This window comes from Mauremys reevesii, linkage group 24, assembly GCF_016161935.1.
Source record: "Mauremys reevesii isolate NIE-2019 linkage group 24, ASM1616193v1, whole genome shotgun sequence".
Lineage (NCBI taxonomy): Eukaryota > Metazoa > Chordata > Testudines > Geoemydidae > Mauremys > Mauremys reevesii.
The window spans coordinates 16427801-16454367 of record NC_052646.1 but is presented as its reverse complement, the minus strand read 5'-3'; the positions used below and the strand labels follow the sequence as shown (position 1 = coordinate 16454367).

General features: G+C 51.3%; 1 long non-coding RNA gene across 1 annotated transcript; it reads left to right on the top strand.

Moving 5' to 3' along the window:
* The first annotated feature begins 807 nt into the window (after nucleotides 1-807).
* LOC120389995 lies at nucleotides 808-22511 on the top strand. Its single transcript, XR_005591006.1, has 3 exons — nucleotides 808-890; nucleotides 19391-19393; nucleotides 22428-22511. It is a non-coding gene; the product is annotated as an uncharacterized LOC120389995 (long non-coding RNA).
* Nucleotides 22512-26567: the final 4056 nt, after the last annotated feature.

The following is a 26567-nucleotide window of genomic DNA, read 5'->3' as shown; positions in this document are numbered from 1 at the left end:
CTTGGATCTGCTCCCGGGCAAGGCTGGGGAGTTTCACGGCGCCCGCAGGGTGACCGGCAAAGGGTGTCATGTGGAGCAGCAGAACCCAAAGCCACGGTTCCCAGGACAGCAGTTATAGCAGAAGCGACAAACGAAATCCTTTGCCTTCTGGGAGAGATGGAGAGACTAGAGTGAGGCCTGCCCTTAACTGACCCCCCAACTACCTTCTCCCAAGCCGCTTTCCCCTCTGTGAGATGGGAACACAACCCAGGAGTCCTGGCTCCCAGCCCTGCTGCGCTAACCACTAGACCCCACTCCCCTCTATATTTTACTCAAACTATTATTCCCCTGTGGTGTTGGAGGCATTTTTTTTATCTGGGAGGAGAGTGGTTAGATCAGGGGCTGGGGGAGCAGGATTCCTGGGTTCTATTCCTGACTACCAGCAATGAGTGAGCACTAAAGGGTTATGTTCTCTGCAGGATGTCAGAGTTCATGGATGGACCACCACTGCCCTCTGCTGGGCAGGAGAGATGCTTGTTGGTGGGATATTATTGAGATTAACCCATATGACAGTGTCGGTGTTAAATTGTGGAACTCATTGCCACAGGATATGTTGGGGTTAACCAATGGGACTCCCTACCACAGGGTTTCCTGGGGTTAGCCTGTGGGACTCCCTACCACTGGATATTAATTCAGTCAATGTAGGGGACATTTTAGACATAAATCTGTTGAACTTCCTGCCACAGGATTTTACTGGGGTTAGCTCACAGCATCCAGCATCGCCCTCCCCTCCCCGCATCGGTCCCAGCAGTGACACAAGCGAAGCCACCTCCCGCTACTCACCGCTTCTCTCTTCACCATCACCTTGGACTCGGCTTGTCCTTCCTCCAAGTGCTGGGACTCCGAGCCCTGTCAGAGCGGGAGAGCAGGGAGTCACTTCTGCCCCATGTGTTTGTTTGACCAGCAGTCGCGGCTCCAGAGGGATCACGGGGAATCTAACGCCCGGCTCTAAAGCAAGTCCTGAGAGGACTGCTGGGCTCTGTCCCCAGCTCTAGCAGAGGAGCGGGGTCTAGCGGTCAGAGCAGGGGAGCGAGAAGTCAGGACTCCTGGGTTGTATCCCCGGCGCTGGGAGGGGAGGGAAATCCACTGCATTAGAGCAGCGGAGAGAGAGGGGGGTGGGGGGGCCGGAAAGGCAGGACTCCTGAATTCCCAGCTCTGCTGCTGCCTTACTGTGTGACCAGGAGAAACTCACTTCCCCAGGCAGTGCCTCAGTTTCCCCTCCCACCCATTACTGCATCGGAATCTCTTTGGGGCAGGGGCAGCCTCTCGCTGTGTGTCTGAGCAGCGCCTGGCACACCAGGAATGGAACAGGGTCCCCCACTCACCCCAGCCAGGGACGTTCCGCGGATTCCCTCGGCACAAAGGAGGGACACGAACAGGAGCAGGACAGCCAGCATCTGGACTCTCATCTTCTCTAGGGGTTGGGTCTTCTCCGCGAGCAGCTGAGTGGAGCTGGGAGCTACAGGGGCCTGTATTTATTCACTAGCTCAGAGCCCTCCTGGACAGTGGAGTCAGTGATTGGCAAGGGAGGAGAGATTCCAGTAACAACAGGCTGGATGAACAGCTGTTTACCTATTATCCACGTCTTTATGGGAAAAGACTCATGTGGTTACAAAATATGGGACGTTTTTACCAAAATGCTTCCATCTCTAGCCATCTCTAGACAACACCCTCTGCCAGTCAGACCTGATTCTCAGCACCCTGCTCTGACCTGCTCGACCCCCACCAAAGTCAGGTAAAATGAGGGTTGCCAATTTTGATTGGACGTATTCCTGGAGGTTTCATCACATGATATAATCTTTCATTAAAGCTTAATCTTCAATTCCAGGAGACATCGTGGAGGGTTGGCGACCCTAGAGAACCCAGGAGTCCTGGCTCCCAATCCCTCTGTTCTGACCCATTACACCTCCCTTCCCTCCGAGACCTGGTGCTGGAACCCAGGTGTTCTGACTCAATGCCCTTTAACACCCTTTCACACCACTCCACAGTCTGGCCGTATTGTTTGGAGGACACGGGCCAATATTTTCAGACTTTGGCCAGAGATTTTGGCTGACTCCATGTTCAGCTGGATCAGCTTGGAAAAGATTCCCGGAGGTGCTGCTCCCCCAGACTCCAGGGCTGTGGGGACTTGTCATTAGTTATATTACAGAAGTGCCCGGATAGACCCCAACAGATCAGGGTCCATTGTGCCAGGCTCTGCCCAGATACAGTGAGAGACAGTCCCTGCCCCAGCTGAGGAAATGTTTTGAAACAAACAATTTCACTTCATTTCAGGTCATTCCAAAATTTCTTTTTCGAAATGTCCGTTGGACTTGGGTTTTCCATTTTGTGTGTATTTTTCCCGTTTGTTTTATCTCAGCTCTGTCGGCTATTTCAGAACATGTCAGTAGCCGTGGGGCATAATATGCACTAGACTCCGAGATTCCAAGGCAGAAGGGACCATTGTGATCATCTCGTCTGACGTCCTGTGTCACACGGGCCTGAGAATGGACCCCAAATAATCCCTCGAGCGGATCTTTTAGAAAGACGTCCCATCCCCACCCCTCTTGGTAAGAGATTCCAGTGATTCGTTATCCTCACTGTTAAAAATCTGCCCCTTTCCCTTCTGAATGTAACTAGCTTCATCTTCCAGCCATTGCATCCTTAGACCTTTCTCTGAGAGATCAAAGAGCTCGTTATCAAACTTCTAATTCTTCCAAGACTACTCAGAGGTTACACCTGGTGCTTATAAATGACTCCAGGCATGTCACCATGTGACAGAACAGAGCACGGGACAGATTCTATTCTGAGGACACGACATAGTAACTGAAATCATCCATTCGTTTTATTTGATTTTGTTCTTAAAATCCGTCAGGGCAGCTGTTGCTCAGCACTGATTGGACACCTGACCTCTCCTGTCGCTTGAAGCGGCTGCGCTCTGTTCTCAGCGCGCTACCTCGCTGGGTGTGGGCGGCTCTTGAAAGGATCTAGAGGACCCCTGATCTGTTAAAATGAATGGAAAAGTGCTTCTTGACCTAAGAGATACAGGTGCTGAGATTTCTGTGGTCAGGAGGGACCTGATCCAGGAGAGGGATTTATTGCCTGGGAAGCTAGCAGAATTAGAGCTGGTCGGGGGTTACAAAGTCCCTGCACCTTTAGCTAAAGTACACATGCAAAATAAGGGTTTGCAGGCTGAACTGACTGTTGCCACGGTGGCACACAATTTTGCACCGTTTCTACGGGGGAATGATTTCTTTAATGTGGCAGAATCGGTCTGTCCCAAAGTTGGTTAGCAGGGAGAAGGAATCTTGTGCTAAAAGCCCGGGGAGGGGGAGTCACATGGACTGCAGGGGGAGTGGGAGGGTGTCTCTTAGATTTCTCTGTAGCAGTAAAAAATGCAGCTTTGGGGGCAGGGATGGTTGTAGCCGGTTCCTGTGGCCCCAGGGCTCAAGGCAAGTTGAAGAGGGAGGGGCTGGATGAAGCCAGCTCCCGTCCCATGATCATTTCCCCGGGGGAGGGGAACGATCCACCTTGTAGCAAGGAGGCCACCCCGGCTGCTGACTGCCAGGAAGTTGCAGGTCAGCAGAGGGTAGGGCCTGCCCTGGGGTGCACAGAGGCGTGTGTCCCAAAGGTGGAAGTTGGGGTCCTGGTGACCACTGGACCACAGAGCCCAAGATCTCTGTAGCTGGAAGCAAACCCAACCTCAGTGGATTTTGCTGGCCAGTGAAGAGTCTGCCATAGCTGGTAGCTGTGAGCCCACAGCTGGACCAGGGTCACCTTCCCTTTCAGGGGACACAGGAGTGTCTGACCGAGAGGGAAGCCCAGACAGAAGGTGAGGGGGGCCAGAGAATCCTCCCACCTTTTGTAGGGAGGGTCTTTCTCAGGAGGAGGGTGAAAAGTCTGCATTTAAAATGTGGATCAGGGTGTTAAGGGAAACGTGGGGGTGAGGTCTCCTGGAAGGGTGGGGTCCATCCAGCTTGTATGTATATATATATATATATAACATAACTAGAATGTGTTTTATGCTACATATGCCATGTAACACATCTCTGTAAAGGTCATGATCTACTGAACGTATTAATCCTATTTGTATGCATGTCTCGTTTTTGTATTCGAAGTTATGACTATTGGCTACATCCTTGTTTGATTCTAAGTAGGCTGTAGGGAAGGAGTTGGTCGGCTTCTTGAGAAAAGACTATTCTCAGTCAGTGCCCAGTCAAGAAACACTTAACCCAACAATGAACTTGGAGACACTGTGGGAGAAAAACGTGTTTTTACTTTGAGGTTGGTTGCAATATGCTAGAGGCAGCTTTATTTTTTTTTAATATTTGCACGGGGAGAGTACTTACAGGCAGGGGTTCCCCTTCTGAGGCAGGTCGTCGTTAGGTCAACAATTAAGACAAGCATTTGTGCCTTTTGTGACATATAGTAATGATCAGCAACTGCATTTTATTTATACGTATTTTTTAATAATTTACTTCTTTTTAGCAATTTTTGCTACAGTCTGCATTCTGTTCTTATTTAACACAAGGTCGAAAACCAGCATCTTTTACAGTTCTTGTTCACTCACCCAGGCCCTGCTTGGAAGTCTTGCGTTATTAGCTGTTAGAGTTAGCCTGACTCTTGCTCTTCGTGGAAGACTAAGATGTCTGCTCTTTTCCCATAAGAACGGCTGTACCGGGTCAGACCAAAGGTCCATCTAGCCCAGTATCCTGTCTACCGACAGTGGCCAATGCCAGGTGCCCCAGAGGGAGTGAAACTAACAGGCAATGATCAAGTGATCTCTCTCCTGCCATCCATCTCCACCCTCTGACAAACAGAGGCTAGGGACACCATTCTTACCCATCCTGGCTAATAGCCATTTATGGACTTAGCCACCATGAATGTATCCAGTTCCCTTTTAAACACTGTTATAGTCCCAGCCTTCACAACCTCCTCAGGTAAGGAGTTCCACAAGTTGACTGTGCGCTGCGTGAAGAAGAACTTCCTTTTATTTGTTTTAAACCCAACTTCCACACTCTGCCTTTTTGTGCTTTTAGCACAACTATTCATTTTAAACCTTTATTTTTATTGAACCTTGTATTTTTGATTTTAGCTTACATGGTATAACCTTTTGGGGTTTAACTGAATACAATAACAAAGGATGGTTAGTGTGAACATGGAAGGTGCTATTATTAGTACATTTTTTATAACAACAATAACTTAACCCTAAACTAAACAACAACAATAAAAGCGTTAACATTTTTATTGTACTAATATGATAGGGTTGCTGAACAACCTTAGTTACAGAACACAGTACATTATACTTAGTATATAAAGTGGACACTTTATAGGCTGTAAGAAAAGCATACTTTTTAATTTGATATATGTTTTGGAGTATATGAATTTGCTTTTGTAATTTAGAGATATTTTGAACCTTTGGTAGGAGTAAAAGCAAATTTTGGGATTGATTAGGTGCTAAGACAGTTTAATTAAAGGGTATTTGGAACCTAAGGGCTGATTGCAGAATTTTATTTGCAGACCAATAAATAATATTATTGCCTGCAACAGTGGTGAGATTAAAATGTATGTCTTGCAAAGTGGTTGCCTTAACGTACACAAAGCTATTATTAGCTTGGAAAAGCAGGTGTCCTGTCAGGGTCGTTTTTTGTTTTATATTTTTGTAATTAATATTGTCATGAACAGTGACAACTTTTTTGGGCTTTAGTTTATGTACACACTGAAGTTGTGGGGGTTTTAATGGCCAGTGTGTCCATTGACTCCCTATTTTTATTTAAATGTTGGGTGTTATTTTAGGAGCACTGACTATAAATTGATTAGGCATACCAGGTAGTTTATTTTTTTAAATATTTTGGTGAATTATTTAATTTTACATGCTTTTTTTTTTGGACTCGGCAAGATTCAGTATATGGAAGCCCACCCCCTCCAACCGACCCATATGCTTGGAAACAGCACTGCAAACATTTGCACTTTCACCCAAAACATTTTTTAAGTATGTTTTTATGGCCACAAAATAGATGGCATTCCTGAAGCACTGTAAGGGCGGTAGGCCACACTTGATGCTCAAGATTACTTTTAATGGCTATAAACTGGTCATTTAGAAAATCCTTTTTTTCTAAACATGTCAGATTTCACTGCAATTTATTTTTTGCCTTAGTGATATTTAACACCATTTTTGTCAACAGCTTTTGGGTCGTTGAGCTAAGGGTGGAAATAACATGTAATTTACCAACCCCAGCCCGTACTTGGATTATTGTGCTTTAATAATAAGACCTGTGGCCTTTTCCAGTTGCTTTAATTTATTATTATATGGTTGGCCTTTGTAAATGTTCCAAATTGCTGCTGCACTATTGGCACCATTCCGTATGGATCACTAAGGGGTAAGGGCCTTGGCCAATGGGTTTCATTAGAGTATACAGTGTTTGTATTAGGATGTGTTATGGGATGGTAGTGGTAGTGAGGATAATGGCGGGGGCAGTGGTCATGGAAGCAAGGCACCTTTGGTATCCATCATTTGAAAGTCAGTTAGGGAGGGCTATACATGCTGAAGGTACTTATCTGAAAGCACAGAGCCCAGTCCCCAGAATAAACCCAAACCACCACTGAATACCACAGTCCCAAGATGGTTCCCACAAGTTTTTCCCTGCCAGGTTACGATACTTTGGGTTTTTTTTACCAAGGCCAATTTTTTATGTTTTTTGTAGTTAAGAATCCCTGGACTTTGGCAATTTTAGTGGAACAAACTTTTTTTTCTTCATCATACAGAGGCACCTGTCTCCAGGGTTTTTGCCGCCCCAAGAGGGACCTGCTGCCGAATTGCCACCGAAAAGCTGGACGTGCCGCCCCTCTCCGTTGGCCGCCCCAAGCACCTGCTTGCTGTACAGGGGAGAAGTTACCAGCGCTTTATCCTGTAATAACTGGGTTCCTTTAGCAGATGGTAAATGTATGGTGGTTCTATTAGTGGACAAGGGAGAGATTACCAGCACTTCACCTTGTTCTTTTTTTTTCGCTCTTTAGAAGGAGGGAAAAGTATTAAAAGGAGGGACAGGCTGATCAGCAGTTGGAGGGTCATTTTGAGGTGGAGAGGCCTTCTGGCAGTGAGAAGCGTGGGTCTAGGCAGTCAGTCCTTGGCACTTTACAGCAGTGCTGGTAGTTAGCAGGACTTGGTAAGGGCCTTTCCAGCGTGGAGCCAAAGCAGGCTTTTGCTGGTGGACCTTTACGTAGACCCAGTTTTTTGGTTCCAAGGAGTGGCAGGGCTGTTTAGGGTTTTTTGGGTAGTGCTTCTTTTATGGTGTATAAAAAGACCTGACACATTTTATTAGTGCCTGGCAGTAATTAAGCATTGTGTCATTCATTAAATGAATGTCTATTTGGGCAAGGGCCAGTGGGGGTGCAGCCGGTAGTTGCATTAGGTGCCCTGTCAGGATCTTATGTGGCCTAAGTCCAGTCTTTTGGTTGGGAGTGGCCCTTATGCTTATTAATGCTAATGGCAGGGCATTTGGCCATTTTAAGTTTGTCTGCACAAATTTTGGCCAGTCTGTTTTTTTAGAATTTTATTTTGACGTTTTACTGTCCTGGCAGATTGCAGGGTGGTGGGAACAGTGTGCATTCCAAACTTCTCTTTCTGTTGTGGAAAAACAACCAATTCTAGTCAGCGGTGAGTATCAGCAGTCATCTTTGATTTCTGAATATCATATTTTGCCTCAAGAGTATCCTGCATCGCTGCTCACTATCCACCTAACCATTTGCTTGCAAAATTATCTAGGTTACTTCTGTCCCCCTGTATCTCATCAATATGGTGTGGTGAAACAATTTATGCAGGCTTTGGATGTATGAACTTTTGCAAGGATTATATTCCTTTCCAGAAGTGGATGAGAATGACGTTGGGGCCAGATCCCCAGCTGGTTTAAATAGTCCATAGCTTCACTGATTCATTTGATGATCAAATGATTCAATCATACACATAATAAATATTCTGCAGCTTGCTGGGCTTTGGTAGTTTCAACAGCAATACCGTAAATGACAACAGCTTTAAAGCCAACAGTGTAAGTGGCAGCGATTACCTCTCCTTGTCATTTGTTTGTTGTCTGGTAACATTTGCCAAGTAAGGAACCTTGGCTGTGTTTTCCAATGCTGCTAAAGCAGTTTGGAAACACCAGCTCCTCCAGAGGGTTTATGGCAGATTGCACCCTCAGCAAGTTTGCAGATGACACTAAACTGGGAGGAGTGGTTGATACGCTGGAGGATAGGGATAGGATAGAGAGGGACCTAGACAAATTAGAGGATTGGGCCAAAAGAAACCTGATGAGGTTTAACAAGTGCAGAGTCCTGCACTTAGGATGGAAGAATCCCATTCACTGTTACAGACTAGGGACCGAGTGGCTAGGCAGCAGTTCTGCAGAAAACGACCTAGGGGTTACAGTGGATGAGAAGCTGGATATGAGTCAACAGTGTGCCCTTGTTGCCAAGAAGGCTAACGGCATTTTGGGCTGTATAAGTAGGAGCATTGCCAGCAGATCAAGGGACATGATCATTCCTCTCTATTCGGCACTGGTGAGGCCTCATCTGGAGAACTGTGTCCAGTTTTGGGCCCCACACTACAAAAATCATGTGGAAAAACTGGAAAGAGTCCAGCGGAAGGCAGCAAAAATGATTAGGGGGCTGGGGCACATAATTTATGGAGAGGCTGAAGAGACTGGGATTATTTAGTCTGCAGAAGAGAAGAATGAGGGGGGATTTGATAGCTGCTTTCAACTACCTGAAAGGAGGTTCCAAAGAGGATGGATCTAGATTGTTCTCAGTGGTAGCAGATGACAGAACAAGGAGTAATGGTCTCAAGTTGCAGTGGGGGAGGTCTAGGTTCGATATTAGGAAAAACTTTTTTACTCAGAGAGTGAAATGGGTTCCCTAGGGAGGTGGTGGAATCTTCTTTCTGAGGTTTTTAAGGCCCGGCTTGACAAAGCCCTGGCTGGGATGATTTAGTTGGGGATTGGTCCTGCTTTGAGTAGGGGGTTGGACTAGATGACCTCCTGAGGTCCCTTCCACCCCTGAGATTCTATGATTCTAAGACCTCCTTTCCCCCCGCCCCCCCGCCCCAGGTATCCATGAGGCAGAACACAAAAAGCTTTCTGTAGCACCCAGAAGGCATTGCTGCTGGGAGTTACCTCAAACAGTCTCCTAGTGAACCCACAGTAGCTTCAGGGAGGTTATGGGAAATTGCCAGGGGTGATGGGATGTTGACATCTCTACAGTTCCCTTCAGTACTCATGGAACATCTTGCAAAAAGTTCCTCCAAAATCATCTGAAATTTATTGCAGCTGGGAGATGTCCCAGGAATTCTAGAGTATACAATGAGCTGGCAGCAGGGGCCTCGTGACAATTTCCCACAGCCTTATCAGAGGATGACCTCTTCTCCCACAAGTCCACTAGAGAGGCATGAAAGTGTCCCATAATTTCTTTTGGGTACCCATGAAATCTCTTTCAGAGGGTCCTCTAAAATCACCCAGAATGCAGACAGGGTAAATTGTTTCCTATGAAGGATGCTTTGGCTGAGTCCTTTGCTATTACATTAAATGTGCATCAAGTCATCTGAATGGGAATAACACATCATTTTTTTTCTTCCACGATAACAAAGGAGCCCTAGATATCTATGAATCAGAAACTACCTTTGCTCTGAGGTTCTCTCACCAGAGCCTAGCAACTGCAATGTTATAGTAGCTGGGAGCTGAAGTTGATGAGGCCAACAATGGAATGCGGGACCAAACTTTCCATTAACTTTAAATGAAGTTACATCAGTGGAGAATTGGCCCCACTATGTCTAATTCGGTGTTCATATTTTAGAAAGGCTGTTGAGATAATTAGGGTTTGGAGAAGAGCCCTGGGATGGATTCAAAGCCTGGAAAAAAGCATCACAAGGTGTTTCATCTATTTAGCTTATCCAAGAGAAGGTTAAAAATTACTTGATCCTGGCATATAATCACCTATATTGGGGAATAGACTTCTGGTAGTAGATAGCTCTTTAATCTAGCAGAGGCATAAGAAGTCCTAATGGATGGAAGCTGAAGCAAGATAAATTCAGACTAGAAATAAGGTGCATTTTTTAACAGGGAGGGGAATTAGCTATTTGAACAAGTTCCTTAGGTAAGTGGTGGATTGAAGTCCACTACTTACCTAAGGAACTGGGTAGCTGCAGGTCTGGCTCCTAGGTGAAGGCGTGCAAGTGGCTCTGTGCAGTGCTTGCCTGCAGGTACCGCCCCCTCAGCTCCCATTGGCCAGTCCCCAGCCAATGGGAGTGCAGAGCTGGTTCTCAGGGTGGAGGCAGCGCACAGAGCCCCGTGGCCCCCCTGCCTAGAAGCCGGACCCGCTGCTGGCCACTTCTGGGGCGCAGCGCGGTGTCCGAACACGTAGGCACCAGCCTGCCTTAGCTGGGCGGCATCGCCGACAGGACTTTTAACATCCCAGGCAACGGTGCTGACGAGAGCAACCCAGTTCATTACATGCCACAACCCAGTACTGGGTCGTGAACCAAACTTTGAAAAATGTTGCCCTAGTGGGATCATACACACTGGGAGCTGTGATTGGCTGACAATGCTGTCAGTCTGCACCTCTGGGGTGGGGATAACAGTATCACCAAGGCCAATCATACACATGGTTTCAGCTACACTCCTGGTCCAGTAACCAGCCACTAAACGACACTGCCCCCTACAGGGCTGCGTACAGAAGTGCCCGTTATGCTTTTGAATCTCCTGCAAACCTAAAGGAGAGCTCAGGAAAGACCCTCATGTCTGCTCAGGATGTGTCATAAGAGTCAATAAAACAGCTTCCAGTTCTTCTTTTTCTTCTAGTTTTTAAAATAGCCCAGGCCCTTTTTTAGGTTTTTTCAACAGAAAACAAAATCACAATTTTTTTCATTTGCAAAAATCACTGTTGTTAAATTTTTGAAGTGCTGACTTTCGAATGTGCCGGGGGGGTGCTCAACCCCCAGCTCTGCCCCAGGCCCTGCCCCCACTCCACCCCTTCCCCTAAGGCAACCCCCCCCGCTCTGCCTCTTCCCGCCCTGGCTATGCCCCACCTCTTGCTGCCCCTTCCCCCGAGCGTGCCCCACCCTTGCCCCCAACAACTCTTGCCCACCGCTGCACACTGCTGGGGGCAGAGGGGAGGAGCTGATCGGCAGGGCTCTGTCTCCTCCCTGACTCCCTTTCCAGTCTATCAATAACACAGTTTGCAAAGGGCACTGATGTAAAATGCACCCAGCTGGCTGGGGATGGAAAGGGGTGGAATTCCTTCAGGGTATGGGGGAGGGTACTTGTCTAATTCCCAGTGGGTTACTGGGACCGTAATTGCTGTTTGCCATCTCTCCCTGGCCCTGCAGACCCTGGAATGATGAATTAATAAGAGACACGCTGATGAAACCAGATTTGCTGAACACGGCGACGATGCCATTACGCTTCCCGTGCTGCTGCCTCTCACCTCTCCTGACCAATCAAATGCCACATTAGAATCATCAGTCGGACTGATTGGGACTGATCACTGTGCTGTTCATTGATTGTGGTGTCTTTTGATGTAACAGGGGGCAAAGAGCTCTGTCCCTCTGTTGCCCTGGGGAATGCCAAGAGCTTTGCAAAAATAAAAATAAATGCAACTGCATAAAAAGCTTTTGCATTGTTTCTTTTTAAAGTATTTCTCTGTAAATTAATTTTACTTCCAGACTGGAACGGGATTTGCTCCATTCTCAGAGCATGTCTACACTACAGCTCTAAGTCAACCTACGTTAGTAATTACTGTGGTGGCTGATGTCCACACTACCCTCCTCCTGTCGGTGGTGCGTGTCCTCACCAGGAGCGCTTCCACACACTAGAGAGGGGCAGTGTGGGAGGCTGAGAGACAAAGCTCTCGGTTTCCTGCAGCTCCCCTCCAGGAGCCCAGCTGCCTTCCTTCCGCCATGCCACCCCCATCCGCTACCCCTGGCTCCCCAGTGGGATCGGGGTCCAGCTGCCCACGGTTCTTGACTCCCTGAACGGGAAGCGGGGAGCCTCCAGGCAGCAGCCTGGCTGGGAGTGGGGGACCGGGGGTAGCTGGGCTCAAGACAGCAAACAGCTGATATAAATAACACAGTGTTTGCACAGACACTGCGTCACTCTAACTACACCAACACAAGTGCTACGCCTCTCATGGGGTTATGATGTCGCAGCAACACTCAATCAATCTGTTAGGAAGCAGCTGTCACAGCTTGGATTGAGCCACTCTTGGCCACTCACCAGACTGCTGTAGGGAGACCCAGCAACTGCCTTCCACATTTTAAGCCTCCAGAGCAGGGGTCGGCAACCTCTGGCGCGTGGTTCGCCAGGGTAAGCACCCTGGCAGGCCAAGCCAGTTTGTTCATCTGCCGCGTTGGCAGGTTCAGCTGATTGCGGCTCCCCAGGGCCGATGCAAGGATGTTTCGCGACCTAGGCGCCCTCCCCCATCCCCGAGCCCCGCCCTGAGGCGCCCCCCCACAGCAGTCTCCCCCCTCCGCCCTGAGGCACTGCCCCTGCGGCAGCTCCCCATCCCCTACCCTCCACCCTGAGGCACCCCCCTGCCCCGCCCCAGCTCACCCCTCATCTTAGGCGCTGCAAACCTGGGAGGCGGGAGAAGTGAAGCAGCCACGGCGTGCTCGGGGAGGAGGCAGGGCAGGGGTGAGCTGGGGCGAAGAGTTCCTCTGTGTGCCTCCCCCATCCCTTACTTGCTGCAGGCAGCCCTCCCCGCGCTCCCCTGCCCCAGCTCCCTCCGCCTAAATGCTGGCGGCTACCGGGGCGGCCAAAGATCCAGCCGCCGCGGTCGCTGCCAAAGAAAATGGTGACCCCCCAAATCCTAGTGCCCTAGGCACCGCCTAGGTCACCTAAATGGTTGCACCGGCACTGAGGCTCCCACTGGCCGCAGTCTGCCATCCCAGCCAATGGGGGAGGTGGGAAGCCGCGGCCAGCACATCTCTCGCCCGCGCCGCTTCCCGCCTCCCCCATTGGCCTGGGATGGCGAACCGCGGCCAGTGGGAGCCGCGATTGGCCAAACCTGCTGACACAGCAGATAAACAAACTGGCCCAGCCCGCCAGGATGATTACCCTGGCAAGCCGTGTGCCAGAGGTTGCCGACGCCTGCTCCAGAGTCTGAACAGAGCCCAGGCACTGCCTGTCTTGAGGTTCTTATGCATGCTCTTGAGGTGCTGATCCTCTATTTAGCATCCCCTGTTGAGAGTTACAATGCAGTCCAACCATCCCCCCGGCATCAGTGCTGCCCCCTCAACTTACCGTTACCCTCTCCCAGAATCCCACTCAAGACACAAGCCATACAGTTTAACTCTCGGGGGGCACGAGATAAGATGTAGCACATTACAAGGGTGATTTAAGGATTAAAACGCAGGCCTTATAGCGCAAGACTCAGGGAACTGAATATACTTTGGTTACCAAAGAGAAGGTTAAGGGGTGACTTAATGAGAGCCGATAAGTACCTACAAGGGGAACAAATATTTAACGATGAGCTCTTCAATCTAGCAGAGAAAGGTATAACATGATCCAACGGCTAGAAGTTGAAACTAGACAAATTCAGATCAGAAAGAAGGCATACTTTTAACAGTGGAAGTAATTATCCATTGGAACAATTTTTCAAGGGTCATGGTGGATTCTCCATCCCAGGCAAATTTTAAATCAAGATTGGATATTTTTCTAAGGTTATGTCTACACTACGAAATTAGGTCGATTTAATAGAAGTCGATTTTTTAGAAATCGATTTGATACAGTCGATTGGGTGTGTCCCCACTAAGCACATTAAGTTGGCAGTGTGCGTCCACAGTACCCAGGCTAGTGTCAAGTTTCAGAGCATTGCACTGTGGTAGCTATCCCACAGTTCCCGCAGTCTCCGCCGCCCATTAGAATTCTGGGTTGAGCTCCCAATGCCTGATGGAGCAAAAACATTGTCATGGGTGGTTCTGGGTACATGTCATCAGGCCTCTCCTCCCTCCGTGAAAGCAAGGGCAAAAAAGCATTTCTTGCCTTTTCCTGGGTTACCCATGCAGACGACATATCACGGCAAGCATGGAGCCTGCTCAGCTCACTGTCACCATATGTCTCCTGGGTGCTGCTGGCAGATGCGGTACTGCAGTGCTACACAGCAGCATCCCCTTGCCTTGCCTTGCGGATGGCAGATGGTACAATACAACTGCTAGCCGTCATCATCGTCCCGTGGGTGCTCCTGGCCGACCTCGACTAGGTTGGTTGGGGGCACCTGGGCAGACATGGGTGCTCCTGGCCAGCCTCAGTGAGGTCGGTCGGGGGTGCCTGGACAAAAATGGGAATGACTCCAGGTCATTCTCGTCTTCAAGTTTCGTCTAATGGAGATTCAGTCCTGCCTGGAATATCATGCCAGCTGGAGGCTTCTGCCTCAGGCTGCTCTCCCAGTCGGCAGCACCGCGTGGTTGCACCTACCCCAGCCTACCCCTTGCTCCCATGGCTCATGAAGCCTGGACAGTAGTAAGGAGCAGTTCAACTATAGGCTGAGCAAGTGCATAATGGTGGTAGAATGTGCCTTTGGACGTTTAAATGTGCGCTGGTGCAATTTACTGACTCGGTTAGACCACAGCGAAACCAATATTCCCATCATTATTACTGCTTGCTGTGTGCTCCACAATATCTGTGAAAGTACGGGGGAGACGTTTATGGCTGGATGGGAGGTTGAGGCAAATCGCCTGGCCACTGATTACGCACAGCCAGACACCAGGGCGGTTAGAAGAGCACAGGAGGGTGCGCTGTGCATCAGAGAAGCTTTGAAAAGCAGTTTCATGACTGGCCAGGCTACAGTGTGAAAGTTCTGTTTGTTTCTCCTTGATGAAAACCTGCCTCCTTGGTTCACTCTACTTCCCTGTAAGCCAACTGCCCTCCCCTCCCCGCTTTGATCTCCACTTGCAGAGGCAATACATTCATTGTTGTTTCAAATTCATGCATTCTTTATTAATTAGTCACACAAATCAGGGGATAACTGCCAAGGTAGCCCAAGAGGGGTGGGGGAGGAGGGAAGCACAGGGGTGGGGTAGTTGTAGGGGCACCCCCTAGAATAGCATGCAGCTCATCATAGAAGCGGCATGTCTGGGGCTCTGACCCAGAGCAGCTGTTTGCCTCTCTGGTTCTTTGGTAGGCTTCATGCGGCACTGCTACGGGTCCCTGTTATAACCTCTGTCCTTCATACCCTTGGAGATTTTTTCAACTATTCCGGCATTTTGTCTTTTGGAATGGAATTCAGATAGCATGGATTCATCTCCCCATACAGCAATCAGATGCAGTACATCCCATTTGGTCCATACTGGAGCTCTTTTGTGATTCTGGGACTCCATGGTCACCTGTGCTGATCAGCTCGCTACGCTGGCCAAACAGAAAATGAAATTCAAAAGTTCGTGGGGCTTTTCCTGTCTACCTGGCCAGTGCATCTGAGTTGAGAGTGCTGTCCAGAACAGTCACAATGGAGCACTCTGGGATAGCTCTCAGAGGCCAATACTGTTGAATTGCATCCACGCTACCCCAAATTCGACCCTGCAGGGTTGATTTCAGCGCTAATCCCCTCATTGGGGAGGAGTACAGAAATCGATTTTAAGAGCCCTCTAAGTCGACAAAAATGGCTTCGTCGTGTGAATGGGTGCAGGGTTAAACTACAGTAACTCCTCACTTAACGTCGTCTCGGTTAACATTGTTTCGTGGCTGATCAATTAGAGAACATGCTGGCTTAAAGTTGCACAATGCTCCCTTCTAACATTTTCGGCAGCAGCCTGCTTTGTCCATCGCTTGCAGAAAGAGCAGCCCGTTGGCGCTAGCTGGTGGGGGGCTTGGAACCAGGGTGGACCGGCAGCCCCCCATCAGCTCCCCTACAGTCCCCATGTGGCAGCCACCCAGCAGGCTGTCTATTGTTGGGCAGCTCAGCTGCCCCACCCAGTCCCACGGCCCCTCACGCTGCAGGAGGGGGCCCCTCAACCCCAAGATTCAGAGGGGACCGTGACCCCTCCCCGTGAGGGGAACAGGGCCATGGGGGCGAGACCCACCAATTCTGGGGGAGGGGCCGCGCCCCACTGTCCAGTGGTTGTCTCCCTCCTTTGCCCCCCACCCCACGTGTGGAGAGGAAGAGGGGGAGGGAGCTGCTCCCTTGTCCCCAGCCCTCAGGCTGTGAGGGGGCAGCAGAAAGGGGCTGTTCCAGCGCCCCTCCCCCACTGATGATGCCTCCAGGCTGGGAGGGGGGGGGCTGTTCCAGGGCCCCTCCCCCTGCTGTTACTGAGGATGGCCGCTTCTGGCTGTTGGCGCCTCGCGCTGTCTCCGCCCCACCCCCGCCTGTGCGCGCGCGCGCGCGCTGCCTCCCCCTCCCTTCTAACCCCGCTGGCGGCAGCGCGAGCCCGCCTTGCCGCGCACACGCAGCGGGCGCTGCTGCCTCGCGCTGGGGCCGGGGTGGCCAAGGGTGAGACACAGTGGGCGCGCGGGCCGGAGGGTCGCTGCTTCGCTCCTCCCCCTCCTGGGGGGGGGTTCCTGAGGGGTCACACTGGGGGGCTGTGAGGGGTTAAGGGGGTCTCCTGCGGGGTCACATTGCGGGGCTGTGAGGGGATAATGGGGGCTCCTGAGGGGTCACATTGTGGGGCTGTGAGGAGGGTTTTGGGGGCTCCTGAGGGTCACATTGTGGGGCTGTGAGGGGTTAAGGGGGCTCCTGAGGGGTCACATTGCGGGGCTGTGAGGGGAGGGTTATGGGGGCTCCTGAGGGGTCACATTGCGGGGCTGTGAGGGAGGGTTATGGGGGGCTCCTGAGGGGTCACATTGTGGGGCTGTGAGGGGTTAAGGGGGGCTCCTGAGGGGGTCACATTGTGGGGCTGTGACGGAGGGTTATGGGGGGCTCCTGTGGGGTCACATTGTGGGGCTGTGAGGGGGGGTTATGGGGGGCTCCTGAGGGGGTCACATTGTGGGGCTGTGAGGGAGGGTTATGGGGGGCTCCTGCGGGGTCACATTGTGGGGCTGTGAGGGGGGTTATGGGGGGCTCCTGCGGGGTCACATTGCGGGGCTGTGAGGGAGGGTTATGGGGGGCTCCTGAGGGGTCACATTGTGGGGCTGTGAAGGGGGTTATGGGGGGCTCCTGAGGGGTCACATTGTGGGGCTGTGAGGGGGGGTTATGGGGGGCTCCTGAGGGGGTCACATTGTGGGGCTGTGAGGGGGGTTATGGGGCTCCTGGTTTGCTTTGTTTTGAAACAGGATCTGGACAGAAACAAGTAAATCCAGGGCTTATCCTTGCAGGTTGAAGCATTGGGGTGGGAAACACTGATCCTTCTTGTGAAAGGCTTGCTGCTGTTTGTGTGCTAATCCTCAACCCGTTAGCAGGTGTTCATCATGCTTGGGCAAGGTAAGAGGGTTCTGCTGACTCTATGCTTTCCAGCCCTCTAGAACTGGCCTGGAGTCTACAGGGATTAAATCTTAATTTTTAATGAAAGATTATGTCATGTGATTAAATCTTCAGGAATATGTCCAACCAAAATTGGCATCCCTACCTGACTCACTGAACCAGGTGGCACGTTATCCCACCTGGATATAAGGGAGGTGGGAATAGCTCACTGATGAGCTAGAGCAGAGAAAATCTAGGGCCTGGGATGAGCAGCCTTGAGGGGATGAGCCTGGAAAGCAGTCAGAAGTGGGAGGAAGACAAGGGTTTTAAAGAGCTCAGGATTATTGTTTATATTCTGATCTGCATTACAGCAACATGTAGAGGCCCCAGCCCTGATCAGAGTCCCACTGCTCTGGTCTGCACAGCCACACAGAGCTAGTGCCTGCCCCAGAGGGTTTACAGTCTTAATAGACAAAGGAAGGCTTGTTATCCACATATTACAGGTAGGGAAACTGAGCCACAGAGAGAGTAAATCATTTGTCCAAAGTCACACAATGAGTTTGTGGCAGAGCTGGGTGTAAAACTCATGTTTCCTGAATCTCTGTCCAGCACCTGAATCACAAGCCATCCAGTATCCCCGTCACAAAGACACAGACCCCCTTGCAACTGCATTTATTTATTTATTTTTCTCTGAAGCCCTTATCATGGTGACACCTGTCCTGATTGGTCTGTGTCTCAGTGAGAGGTCATGGCAAAGGTCCAGCCCAGCCCTGAGCAGGGGGGGAAGACTCTTGCGGAGCCCAGACTGGTGCGCAGGGAGGAGGCTGGGGGGATTTCTGCTGCTCCCAGTGATGAGTATTCCCGTATCTGAGATGTGCCAGATAGAGCCCAATCCTGCCCCTGTGTCCAAATCTCTGGTGGTTGGGGAGGGCTTGTTATGCTTATAAGAAGCACACAGGATCTTTTTCAGGGGAAAAGGCAATAGGCACTGTTTATTAAAGATACAACAATTAGTATATGCATTCAGTTACACCACATACACACACACACTGTTCCACCAGTCACTGTTATAGTTACCAGTCCAGATCAATGTAATGGCCGGCTAGGTTGATCACAGGTAGGGAGGAGCCAGATTCCGTTGGATCATGACACGATACTCCTGGGAAGTCTTGGAAGGACAAACCCAAAGTTTTGTGGCAAGGCCTCCTGTTTATATAGTGATTTTCCTTCATTGGGACCAATGAGTTTTGCACCATCATGCTCTAATCAATTGTTGTTTAACGAGTGCTTCTTTTCTTAAATTGTCCTTTTCATCCTTTATCTTGTTCCTTCATCGTGTTTCTTAGGGAGTTACCCCATGCTAGTTTTGATCATAGATATTTTGTGCCCATTGATAGGTGCCTGTTTCATCTTTAGCATAAACCAGGCCTTAGATATACTGTGCTGAGGGAGGCCAGGCCTGAGGGCCCTAAGAGTTTCGTGTGCTGGGTTCAGATGCTCAATAAACCTCCTGTTTTACGCTGGCTGAGAGTTGCTCCGGGCTAGAGAACAGGGTGGCATTATTCTCTCTGGGGTCCAGAGCGAGGGGACTCCCTGAGCGGGCCCAGGCGAGAGACAGGAGTGCTAAGGCTCAGAGAGGTGCAGTTCCAGGAGGCAGAGGGACTTAACCCCCAAGAGAGAGTGGACCCCCAAGAAGGGATGTTCCCCTCGCAGAGACCAGACGCAGCCAAGAGTGAGCACGACCTGGGAGTCTATGCAGAGGGACCCTCACTTTGCAGTCAGGGCTGGCTCACTGCCCCAGTGTGGCCCTAGGGGGTGCTGTGTTGCAGGGAACGGGGTGGGGGCTCTGCCTTGGCAGTCAGGGCTGGCCCTGATGCCCTAGTGCTGTGCTAGGGGGCGCTGTGCTGTGTGCTGCAGGGGGCTTTGTTGGGGGTCTCCTCTAGCAGTCAGGGCTGGCCCTAATACCCCAGTGCGGTGCTAGGGGGTGCTGTGGTGCTGGGAGCGGGTCAGGTACATCCCCACAGGGAATGGGTGACAAGCACATTGCACGTGAGAATAAAGAGGCAATCTCAGAGCCCCTGGCATTAGGGAGCAGGTGGGGGGTTGCAGGAAGCCTGAAAACTGAGGTGGGCACCCATGGAGCAGGGGTGCAATGCGTGCACCCTGCAAAAACAACACAGTGTGCAACCCTCTACTAGTCCTCTAAACAGAATAACCCCCAACCTCCCTTCCCTGTCAAATGAAATAGCTGGCTTCAAGACTAAGCTTGAGGAGTTTATGGAGGGGGTGGTATGATGGGATAGCCTAATTTTGGCAATTAATTGATCTTTGATTATTAGCGGTAAATATACCCAGTAGCCTGTGATGGGACACTAGATAGGGTGGGATCTTAGTTACTACAGAGAATTCTTTCCTGGGTGCTGGCTGGTGAGTCTTGCCCACATGCTCAGGGTTTAGCTGATCACCATATTTGGAGTCCGGAAGGAATTTTCCTCCAGGGAAGACTGGCAGAGGCCCTGGAGGTTTTTCGCCTTCCTCTCCAGTGTGGGGCACGGGTCACTTGCTGAAGGATTCTCTGCACCTTGAAGTCTTTAAACCACAAGTTGAGGACTTCAGTAACTCAGACATAGGTTAGGGATTTGTTACAGGAGTGGGTGGGTGAGATTCTGTGGCCTGCGTTGTGCAAGAGGTCAGACTAGATGACCATAATGGTCCCTTCTGACCTTAAAGTCTATGAGCCTATGAGAAGGGAGAAGGGGCTTGGCTGGCTCAGGGAATGGGACACAAGGCTGCTCGCACCTCGGGGGCACCGTCTCTGAACCAGCTGGCTCCGGGGCAGGGACTGGGACAGGGGAATTTTTGCAATGTCAGGATCTTTGCAAGTTAAGCTGTGAGCATCCAGGAAAACTGGCTACTGGTGAAAATGACGGGGCTGCACTAACACTCTTGACCGCCAGGGGGTGATGTGGTACTGCAGGTGGCTGGGCAGTCCAGAGCTGCCAGCACAGGGCTGTTCCTGTGGGTGCTGTGCACTGATCATACTGGGAGGTGATAGTGATGCCGGTTATTGATCTTTGCAGGGAGTCAAAGCAGAGAAGAAGCAGCGCCTCTTCTACAATCCTTGTAGTGGGAAGCAGGGGGGTCTAGTGGGTTATTGCGGAGGGAAGGGGGGGCTGGGAGTCAAGACTCCTGGGTTCTTTCCCCGGCTCTGGGAGGGGAGTGGGGTATAGGGCATAGAACAAGGGTGACTGGGACTCTTCCATTGAGAGGAGTTATCTCAAGCAAATTTCTTAAGCTCTCTGTACTTGCAGTCAGTGGCCTTGTGAGAGGGGCCTTCATTTTGCAGTCAGTGCCGGCCCACTGCACCAGTGTGGCACTAGGGGGCACTGTGCTGCAGGGGCGGGGCAGGTTGGGGTGGGAGATCTCCCCTGACAGGCAGGGCTGGCTCCAATGCCCCAGTGCGGTACTAGGGGGTGCTGTGGAGCAGGGAGTGGGGTCGGGCACAGCCCCACAGGGAATGGGTGACAAGTGCATGGCACGTGAGAGTAAAGACACAAACTCCACGTCCAGGCAGACACTTTATTGGGGTTGAGCAGGAGAGTTAGCGTCCCCCGAACCCAGTCACTCGGTGCCAGGCAATTTCGGCCCCAGGCTGGCTTGGATCTGCTCCCGGGCAAGGCTGGGGAGTTTCACGGCGCCCGCAGGGTGACCAGCAAAGGGGGTCATGTGGAGCAGCAGAACCCAAAGCCACGGTTCCCAGGACAGCAGTTATAGCAGAAGCGACAAACGAAATCCTTTGCCTTCTGGAAGAGATGGAGAGACTAGAGTGAGGCCTGCCCTTAACTGACCCCCCAACTACCTTCTCCCAAGCCGCTTTCCCCTCTGAGAGCTGGGAACACAACCCAGGAGTCCTGGCTCCCAGCCCTGCTGCGCTAACCACTAGACCCCACTCCCCTCCTCTCCCAGATTTTTCCCAAACTATTATTCCCATGTGGTGTTTGAGGCACCTTTTGATCTGGGAGGGGAGTGGTATCTAGTGGTTAGATCAAGAGTTGGGGGAAGCATGACTCCTGGGTTCTATTCCTGATTCCCAGCAATGAGTGAGTACTAAAGGGTTATGTTCTCTGCAGGAGGTCAGAGTTCATGGATGGACCACTGCTGCCCTCTGCTGGGCAGGAGAGATGCTTATTGGTGGGATATTATTGAGGTTAACCCATAACAGTGTCGGTGTTAAACCGTGGAACTCATTGCCACAGGATATGTTGGAGTTGGGACTCCCTACCACAGGGTTTCCTGGGTTAGCCTGTGGGACTCCCTACCACTGGATATTAATTCAGTCAATGTAGGGGACATTTTAGGCGTAAATCTGTTGAACTTCCTGCCACAGGATTTTACTGGGGATAGCTCACAGCATCCAGCATAGCCCTCCCCTCCCCCCATCAGTCCCAGAAGTGATACAAGCGAAGCCACCCCCCGCTACTCACCGCCTCTCTCTTCACCATAACTTTGGACTCGCCTCGTCCTTCCTCCAAGTTCTGGGACTCCAAGACCTGTCAGAATGAGAGAGCAGGGAATCACTTCTGCCCCACATGTTTGTTTGACCAGCAGTCGCGGCTCCGGAGGGATCATGGGGAATCTAATGCCCATCTCTAAAGCAAGTCCTGAGAGGACTGCTGGGCTCTGTCCCCAGCTCTGGCAGGAGAGCGGGGTCTAGTGGTCAGAGTAGGGGTGCTGGAAGTCAGGACTCCTGGGCTGTATCCCCGGCTCTGGGAGGAGAGGGAAATCCACTGCATTAGAGCAGCGGAGGGAGAGGAGGGCAGGGGTGGGGTGGGGTCTGAGAGGCAGGACTGCTGAATTCCCAGCTCTGCTGCTGCCTTATTGTGTGACCAGGAGAAACTCACTTCCTCAAGCAGTGCCTCAGTTTCACCTCTTACCCATTACTGCATTGGAATATCTTTGGGGCAGGGGCAGCCTCTCGCTGTGTGTCTGGGCATCACCTGGCACACCAGGAATGGAACAGGGTCCCCCACTCACCCCAGCCAGGGACGCTCCATGGATTCCCTCAGTGCAAAGGAGGGACACGAACAGGAGCAGGACAGCCAGCATCTGGACTCTCATCTTCTCTAGGGGTTGTGTCTTCTCCGCGAACAGCTGAGTGGAGCTGGGAGCTACAGGGGCCTGTATTTATTCACTAGCTCAGAGCCCTCTTGGCCAGAAGAGTTTGTGATTGGCATTGGAGGAGAGATTCCAGTAAGAACAGGGCTGGATGAATAGCTGTTTACTTACGATTCACGTCCTTATGGGTAAAGACTCTTGTGGTTACAAAATATGGGAGGTTTTTACCAAAATGCTTCCATCTCTAGCCAGGTGACAACACCCTCCTGCCAGTCAGTCTTGATTCTCAGCACCCTGCTCTGACCTGCTCGACCCCCCAAAAGGGGGGAGGAGAGAGTAGAACGAGGGTTGCCAATTTTGATTGAACATATTCCTGGAGGTTTCATCACATGACATAATCTTTCATTAAAGCTTAATCTTCAATTCCAGGAGACATCCTGGAGGATTGGGATCCCTAGAGAACCCAGGAGTCCTGGCTCCCAATCCCCCTGCTCTGACCCATTACACCCCACTTTCCTCCCAGACCTGGTGCTGGAACTGAGATGACTTCACTCCAGTTCCCTTTAACACCCTTTCACACCACTCCACAATCTGACCGTCTAGTTTGGAGGACACAGGCCAATATTTTCAGACTTTGGCCAGAGATTTTGACTGACTCCATGTTCAGCTGGATCAGCTTGGAAAAGATTCCTGGAGTTGCTGCTCTCCCAGACTCCAGGGCTGTGGGGACTTGTCATTAGCTGTATTATAGAGGTGCCCAGATCAGAGTCGCGTTGGGCTGTGTGCTGCCCAGACACAGCGTGAGACAATCCCTGCCCCAGCTGAGGAACCTTTTTGAAGCAAACAAATTCACCTCATGTCAGGTCATTCCAAAATTTCTCTTTGAAATGTCCATTGGACTTGCGTTTTCTCTTTTGTGTATATTTTCCCCGTTTGTTTTATTTCAGCTCTGTTGGCTATTTCAGATCATGCCACTAGCAACGGGGCCTAATGTGCACTAGATTCTGAGATTCCAAGGCAGAAGGGACCATTGTGATCATCTCGTCTGACGTCCTGTGTCACACGGGCCTGGGAACGGCCCCCAAATAATCCCTAGAGCAGCTTTTTTAGAAAGACGTCCCATCTCCAACCCCCTTGGTAAGATATTCCAGTGATTCATTATCCTCACTATTAAAACTCCACCCCTTTCCCATCTGAATGTATCTAGCTTCATCTTCCAGCCATTGGATCATGTTAGACCTTCCTCTGAGAGATTAAAGAGCTCATTATCAAACATGTAATTCTTCCAATACTCCTCCAAAACCACGACAGGTGCTTATAAATGACGACTCCGGGCATGTAACTATGTGACAGAACAGAGCACGGGACGGATTCCATTCTGATAACATGACACAGTAGCTGAACTAGTCCATCCCTTTTACTTGATTTTGTTCATAAAATCTGTCAGAGCAGCTGCTGCTCAGTGCTGATCGAACACCCAGCCTCTCCTGTCACTTGGAGCGGCCGCACTCTGTTCTCAGCGCGCTAGCTCGCTCAGCGCTCAGGTGGGGACGGCTCTCCGAGCCGGGAACCACCCCTCCAGCTCACAGTGCAGATCATAGAATCATAGACTCAGATAACATCAGGGTCGGAAGGGACCTCAGGAGGTCATCTAGGAGAACCCCTGCTCAAAGCAGGACCAACCCCAACTAAACCATCCAAGCCAGGGCTTTGTCAAGCTGGGCCTTAAAAGATCTAAGGATGGAGATTCCACCACCTCCCTAGGTAACCCATTCCAGTGCTTCACCACCCTCCTAGGGAAAAAGTTTCTCCTAATATCCAACCTAAACCTCCCACACTGCAACTTGAGACCATTGCTCTTTCTTCTGTCATCTGCCACTACTAAGAACAGCCGAGCTCCATCCTCCATTCAGATAGTTGAAGGCTGCTATCAAATCCCACCTCACTCTTCTCTTCTGCAGATTAAATAAGCCCAGTTCCCTCAGCCGCTCCTCATAAGTCATGTGCCCTAGCCCCCTAATCATTTTCATTACCCTCCATGACTGGGTTCAGGGAGGGCGGACGCTAACCCTCTTGCTCAACCCCAGTAAAGTGTCTGCCTGGACATGGAGTTTGTGTCTTTATTCTCATGTGCCCATTCCCTGTGGGTCTGTCTTCCACCCTACTCCCTGTACCACAGCGCCCCGTAGCACCGCACTAGGGCATTGGAGCCAGCCCGGACTGCCAGGGGAGAGCCCCCACCCCACCCTACCCTGCTCCTGCAGCACAGCGCCCCCTAGTGCCACCCGCTGAGGCACTGGGGCCAGCCCTATGGGCAAAGTGAGGGCCCCTCTCACAGGGTCACTGACTGCAAGTGCGGAGAGCTTAAGAGATTTGCTTGAGATAACGCCTCTCAATGGTAATTCTAGTAACACAATGGAAGAGTCCCAGTCACCCTTGTTCTATGCCCTACACCCCATTCCCCTCCCAGAACCGGGGAGTGAACCCAGGAATCCTGACTCCCAGCCTCCTTTCCCTCCACAATAACCCACTAGACCCCCCCTGCTTCCCACTGCAAGGATTGTAGAAGAGGCGCTGCTTCCTCCCTGCTCTGACTCCCTGCAAAGATCAATAACCCGCATCACTATCGCCTCCCAGTGTGACCAGTGCACACCACCCCCAGGAACAGCCCTGGACTGCCCAGCCACCTGCAGTGCCACAGCACCCCCTGGTGGTCAGGAGTGTTAGTGCAGCCTCATCACTTTCACCAGCAGCCAGTTTTCCTGGATGCTCACAGCTTAACTTGCAAAGATCCTGAAATTGCAAAATTCCCCTGTCCCAGTCTCTGCCCCTGAGGCAGTCAGGCCCCTATTCCCTCCTATGCCTTTGGGGTCTGATACACTTTGGCATTTCCCAGGCAGCTTTCTAAAGGGTCCAGGTGGCCGCAGGGGCAGGAGTCTCTTTATCAGCCAGCCCCACACCCAGGCTGAGCACCCCCAGCAGGGCTATCGTCATAAGGTTGAGGCCAGACATCATGGAGGGGGGCTTCTGGTTCTGCAGGTCTCTACCTTGCAGCCTGTCAGAGACCTCACAGGATCTGATCAGTCCCCGCCCCAGACAGCACAGCAGGGCCTGGGGCGTGTGGGCTCGGCCACGCAAACCGGGGTCCTGCCTTAGAGGGGACGTGCAGCCCCAACTCTGCGGCTCTGCCAGGCACTGACAATCCCGGCTGCTGTAACCAGACGGGGTCACATCGCGAGTAGGGCTTGTCCTGCTCGTTCTAGGCCAGCACACACAAGGGGTCCTAAAGCCAGGGGTAGAGAATCCAGGAGTCCTGACTCCCAGCCCCACCCCCACTGGATCCTCCCAGAGCTGGGGCTAGTCCAGACTCCCAGCCCCTCCCCGACACCCCGTGTGGGGCATTCCCAAATTTGCAACCCCAGAGCCGGGATCTTGGTCTGTTACTGGAACATGCCTGGTTAACGATTAATCCATGAACCTGTCTGGGAGCCGGGCATGGCCCAGGGGCTAGATCTTTGCTCTCTGCCCCTCACTCGCTCCCCGCAGTGTGTCAGAGAAGTGGGGTGACCTGGCCTTTGAATTTAGGGGTGTCTACGGATCTGGGCTGTCTTTAATCCAAAGCCCAAGGGGCGAATGCCCCCCCCTCCAGGCTGGGCTGACTGGGGAATGGGGAGCACCCTTTAAGACACTCCATGCTCTGGCCTTCTTGTTTGCAGGACACAGGGCAACATTTTCAGGTGGATCAGCTTGGAAAAGATTCCGGGAGGTGCTGCTCTCCCAGACTCCAGTGCTATGAGAACTTTAGTTATATTACAGAGGTGCACAGATAGACCCCAACAGATCAGGGCCGTGTTGTGCTGGGTACTGCCCAGACTCAGCGAAAGACAGTCGCTCTTTCAGACATGTCTCCTCACAGGGATTGGATCCCATCAGGTTAGCAGAGGAAATGTTGCTTCTCCCCCAGGAGTGTTGTCTAGGTCCCGGTTGTTGTGCCCAACCGCGAGATCCCACCCGGGGAGGTGGTGGCTCAGAGACAGCTGCAGTCAGGGAAGGGTCTAGGTGCA